This window comes from Carlito syrichta, unplaced genomic scaffold (genome assembly GCF_000164805.1).
Source record: "Carlito syrichta isolate Samal-C Ts95f unplaced genomic scaffold, Tarsius_syrichta-2.0.1 Scaffold302038, whole genome shotgun sequence".
Lineage (NCBI taxonomy): Eukaryota > Metazoa > Chordata > Mammalia > Primates > Tarsiidae > Carlito > Carlito syrichta.
The window spans coordinates 503,073-509,283 of NW_007246134.1; positions in this window are offsets into that span (position 1 = coordinate 503,073).

Sequence of the window (6,211 nt, forward strand, 5' to 3'; positions counted from 1 at the left end):
CAAAAAAAAAAAAAAAAATTAGCCGGGCATGGGTGGTAGTGCGCACCTGTAGTTCCAGCTACTTGGAAGACTGAGGCAGAAGGATTGCCGGAGCCCAGCAGGTCGGTGTTGGGGTGGCTGTGTGTCCACTGCACTCCAGCCTGGGCAATGGAGTATACAGTGGCATGCTTACAACCACTGCAGCCTTGACCTGCTGGGCTCAGACAATCCTTACACCTTAGCCTTCCATATAGCTGGAGCCACAGGTGTGCACCACCACACCTGGGTACTTTTTTGATTGGTTGTAGAGACGAGGTCTCGTCAAGTTGCCCGGGCGGGTCTCGAGCCCCTGGACTCATGCAATCCTCTCGCCTCCACATCTCAAAGAGCTGGGATGACAGGCATGAGCCACCGCTGTTCTGGACTTTCTTCTACCACATGGACTTTGGTGACTGGGCTGCTTTTCTTAGCACAGTGTCTTCAAGGTTAACCATGTTGTGTGAATTTTTTTTTTTTTTTTTTTTTTTTTTTTTTTTTTTTTAGTTTGGAGCTCAGTCTGTCCCCAGGCTGGAGTGCACTATCACAGCTCACCGCAGCCTTGACCTCTTGGGCTCAGTCTCCCAAGTAGCTCCCAAGTAGCTGGAGCTATAGGTGCGCATCACCACATCCAGCTAATTTTTTGATTTTTTTGTACAGATGAGGTCTTGCTACATTGCCCAGGCTGGTCTGGAACTCCTGGACTCTAAGTGATCCTTCTGCCTTGGTCTCCCAAAGTACTGGGATTACAGACATGAGCCACTGGCACCTGGAAAAGGAATTTTTGCAATCATATTAACCTGGATTGTTTTAACATGCCACCCCCTCCCCTAGAGAATGTTGTTTTGCCTTCTCTGCTTCTCTCTGTCTCATGAGAGCTTTATGTGACTCAAGCTTAAAAAAAAGGGCAAAAAAAGAGCATGTCAGAGAGTCAAGGAATCCATCTGTGTTGGGAGAGCAGAGAAGGAGGGAGCAGAGGAGGAGGGAAGCCAGGTGAGGCTCGGCCAGGGCGGGGCTGAGCCCTGGGAGCAGGGGAAGGGCAGGGAGAATGGGCATGGGCCAGTCTCCCATGCATTACGAGTCAGGTCCTCTTTAATATGTTCTGGGGTTGCCTGTAATGCTTGCGACTTTCTTTCTCCTGGTTTGGGGGTGCATTGCCCTGGAAGCAGTTGCTTGCGGAGATTGGACTGGTCTGAAACCCCCGCGGGTCCTCTTGGTGACCTGGCTGACCAGCAGTCAAGGCTCTGAGCTGTGCAGGGGTCTGGAACACACAGTGAGGGCCAGTTGCTTCACACCCTTTTCTCTCCCTCTCTCTCTGACTCTTTCTCTCTCCCTTCCTTCTTTCCTTCCTTCCTTTCTTCCTTTTTCGAGTCGTAGTCTCACTCTGTCGCCCAGACTGGAGTGCAGTGCCACACTCATGGCCACCGCAGCCTTGACCTGCCGGGCTCAGGGCATCCTTCCGCCTCAGCCTTCCAAGTAGCTGGAACCACAGCATGTGCCACCATGCCTGGCTAATTTTTTGGTTTATTGTAGAAACGAGGTCTTGCCACGTTGCTCAGGCTGGTCTCGAACCCCCGAGCCGAGTTTAGGCGATCCTCTCGCCTCCGCCTTCCACAGTGCTGGGATTACAGGCTTGAGCCACCACGCCTGGCTCTCTTTCTTTCATTTCGAGTCAGGGTCTTACTCTGTTGTCCAGGCTGGAGTACGATGGCACACTCAGGGCTTACCACAGCCTCCAACTCCTTGATTCAAGTGACCCTCCTGCGTCAGTCTCCCAAGTAGCTGGGACTACAGGCAGATGCTCCACTAATTTTTTTGATTTTTTTTGTAGAGATGAGGTCTCACTATGTTGCCCAGGCTGGTCTCAGACTCATGAACTCAAGCAATCCTCTCGTCTCGGCCTCCCAAAATGCTGAGTTTACAGGCATGAGCCACCGCGCCCAGCCCTACATCCTTTCTTGCGTAATATTCACAGAAAACCCACGAAGTGGGTACATTTTAATAACGGGAACCCCAGGGTTCCTCAGCATAAGCAGTTCCTGGACGGGATGCTCACCACGTGCTTCGCGGCCCTGCCCATAGCCTGGACACAAAAGGCCACCCCTCGCCAGACACTCAGCTCCGGATTGCTGAGTCAGAGGGCTCCCAGCTGCGCTGAGATCATTTTACATTTTAACATGTTCTTTGGCTTTTAAAGTAGTCTAGAACTGTAAAACTCATAGAAGAAAACACAGGGGGAAAGCTTTATGACATTGGGTTTGGCAGGGATTTCTTGGCTATGACCCCAAAAAGCCCAGGCAAGTAAAAATAGACAACTTGGACTACCCTGAAATTTAAAAGTTCTGTGCATCAAAGGACACCGGCAACCAAGCAAAAGGCAACCTACAGGATAGGAGAAAATATTCACCTATCACATATCTGATAAGGAGTTAAAACCCAGAATGCACAAAGGATTCCTAGGACTCCACAACAGCCACAGAACTACCCGATTAAAAAATGAGCAAAGGACTCAAATACACATTTCTCCAAAGATGACCTCTGAACGTCCAACACACGCACGAAGAGACTCAACATCTCTAAGCAAATCACAACCACAATGAAATACCACCTGACACCCGTTAGGAGGGCCACTATTAAAAAAAAACAAAAAAGAAGGAAAGAGGAGAAAAGAACAAGTGAGGGCCAGGATGTGGAGAAATTGGAACCCTTGAGCACTTTTTATGGGAATGTAAAATGGTGCAGCTTCTATGTAAAATAGTGTCACAGTTCCTCCCAAAATTAAAAATAGATGCTGGGAGCAGTGGCTCATGCCTGTAATTCCAGCACTTTGGGAGGCTGAGGCAGGAGAATTGCTAGAGCCCAGGAGCTTGAGACCAACCTGGACAACATAACGAGACCTCATCTCTACAAAACAAAATTTTAAAAATTAGCCAGTCATGGGAGGCTAAGAGAGAAGGATTGCCTGAGCCCAGGAGTTTGATGCTGCAGTGAGCTCTGATAATGCCACTGCACTCCATCCTGAGCGATGGAGCAAAACCCTGTCTCAAAAAAAAAAAAAAATTTAGCCGGGCATGGTGGCTCATGTCTGTAATCCCAGCACTTTGGGATGCGAGGCGAGAGGACTGCCTGAGCCCAGGGATTTGAGATCAGCCTGGACAACCGGGCGAGACCTCGTCTCTACAATAAATCAAAAAAATCAGCTGGGCATGGTGGCACATGCCTGTAGTTCCAGCTACTTGGAAGGCTGAGACAGAAGGAACGCCTGAGCCCCGCAGATGGAAGCTGCGGTGGCCGTGAGCATGCCACTGCGCTCCAGCCTGGGCGACAGAGTGAGACTCTGACGCAAACAAGAAAAGGAAGGAAGTAGACACACACTACAACATGGGTGGACCTTGAAGACATGATGTGAAAAGTGAAAGAAGCCAGTCCCAAAAGGCAGATGGTATGTGCGGTTCCTCACGTGTGTCTGGTCCCCGGGGTAGTCAGACTCATAGAAAGGAGAATGGTGGTTGCCGGGGCTGAAGATGGTCCAATGGGAGTCCATGGTTCATGGGGACAGAGTTTCCGTTTTGCAAGATGGGGAGGGATGGTGCGACAAGAATGTACTTAATGCCACTGAGCTGCACCCTTGAAGACAGCCAAGACAGCGAGTGTTATGTGTACTTTGTCACAATTAAAAATATTAATACACCGGGTGTGGTGGCTCACGCCTGTAATCCCAGCACTTTGGGAGGTGGAGGCGAGAGGATTGCCTGAGCCCCAGGGTTGGAGACAAGCCTGAGCAACTTGGTGAGGTCTTGTCTCTACAGTAAATCGAAAACTTAGCCAGGTGTGTGCCTGCGGTTCCAGCTACTTGGAAGGCTGAGGTGGGAGGATCGCCTGAGCCCAGCAGGTCGAGGTCGAAATCGCCGTGATCGTGTGACTGCACTCCAGCCTGGGCGACAGCCTGAGACTCTGACTCAAAGAATATAAAATAAAAATAAGAATAAAAATATTTATAAAAATAAATAAACCGATCCCGGAGTCCTTTCTGTTTTCTTCGAGGCCATGGTTGCAGACTCCAGGATGACCCCAGGTGGAGTAGTGAGTTGTGTTTTAGGCAGGTGCGGGGTCTGGGAGATGGCGCAACCCTCTGGGATGGACACACGGGGTCTGGGCCAGACTAGAACACTACCATCCCCACCCTCCTCAGCACACAGAGCACTCATCAGATTCCATCTTTCCAGAGCATCGCCCGCAGGAGTGATGATTTCACAGGTGAAGAGACAGCTCAGAGAGGCTGAGTCATTTGCCCAAGGTCACATAGCCAGTAAAGCCCAAGCACGGCCTCAAACCCAGGCACCTGTTTCCAAAGCTTGGGCTCCTCCCTCAACCTCTCACAACCCGGCCTGGGGCCCAAGTCACTCCGCCAACTCCCTCAGAAAACCTCTCAACTTTATTTCTCCTCCCAAGTCTCAGCCTCCTCTCATAGAAAATGAAAGGTCAGCTGGGCGTGGTGGCTCACACCTGTCATCCCAGCACGTTGGGAGGCCGAGGAGGGAGGATTGCTTGAGCCCAGGAGTTCGGGACCAGCCTGGGCAACATGGTGAGACCTCATTTCTACAAAAAAAAAAATCAAAACAAAACAAAAAATTAGGCGAGCGGGCGTGGTGACAGACGCTTGTAGTTCCAGCTACTCAGGAGGCTGAGGCGGAAGGATCACCTGAGCCTAGGAGTTAGAGGCTATGGTGAGGTGTGATCGTGCTCCGACTCAAAAAAAAATTTCAAGAAAATAACAATAAATAAAATGAAAGGTCTGAGAATACCTTTCATACAGTCCCTCGTCAGGGCCCCCTGGCACCTCCTGGGCTCTGGGCTCTACGCTAGTGTTAAGGGTACAGCAGTGGCAGGTGGGACTCGGCCCCTGGCCTCAGTGAGCTTACATTGGGGCGTGGGCCGGGGTAGATAATAAATAAACACGCACGCAAACAGGAGGCTCTCGGAGTCCAATTGCCCCCAAGGGTAGGAAACAAGGTCAAGGGTTTCAGGGTGGCCTCCCGGGGAGGGTGGTGTTTCAACCCGGAATTAAAGAGCAAAAGGAGCCAGCCTTTAAAACAGTGCCAGAGAACATTCTAGAATTAACAGTCAAAGTGGTGCGAATAAATTTGGCTTCTCAGGAAAGCAAGATAGGACGCCAGGGTGGCAAGGATGTGTTGAGCCAGGACTGGGAACAGGCAGATGGCAGGTCCTGGCGCCTGGAGTCGTGAGGGGCTCAAACGTGGTTCCCACGGAGAAGGAGCGTCCTCAGCGGTTCTGAGAAACGAAGTCATGTGAAAGAGGAGGAGTCTTGGCTGTGAATGAGCCTTGCAAACTGTAGAGCGCTGTTCACCAGTGAGACACGGTGTGCTTGCTCTCCTGCGGTCCCCTTTGTGCCCCACGGAGGGGTCATCTCCAAGTCTGGACGGCTCTGTTTTCTCCTCTGGGCAGATGGACACACCTAGGTGCGGAGGAAGCAGTGAACTACTCTTCACGTTTCCTGTCCTACATACCTCTCCAGGTTCTGTGAAGTCCTGCCCCTGGAATCTCTGCCTCTGAGCCATCGACGGGCAGGCCAGAGAGACATTCGCCACTTGGGCAGATGGGGGCCAAGACAGGAGAGAGCAACGAGAAGCGTCTAGAAAAAGGGAACACTACCATGGCATGCGAGCCGGGCTCGGTAGCTCAGCCTGTAATCCCGCGCTTTGGGAGGCCAAGGTGAGTGGATTGCCTGAGTCTGCCTGTTCGAGACCAGCCCGAGCAACTTGGTGAGACCTCGTCTCTACAATAAAATAAGAAAATTAGCCAGGCATGGTGACACATGCCTGTAGTTCCAGCTACTTGGGAGGCTGAGGCAGAAGGATCGCCTTGAGCCCAGCAGGTCGAGGCTACAGTGACTGTGAGCGTGCCACTGCACTCCAACCTGGGTGACAGAGTGAGATTCCCACTCAAATAATAATAATAACATAATAATAATAGCAATCTTGTTATTTGAATTATTAGAAAACTGAGGCTCAGAGAGGGGAAATGACTTACCAGGGTCACTCCAGCCAGCACTAACGTCCACAGTATGGACACTGGCCTATTCTACTCCCCAAAGGATGTGTCTTCTTTGCCTGCATTGCTGTTGTTGCAACGATTTTGAGACAGGGTCTCTGTCACCCAGGCAGGAGCGCAGTGG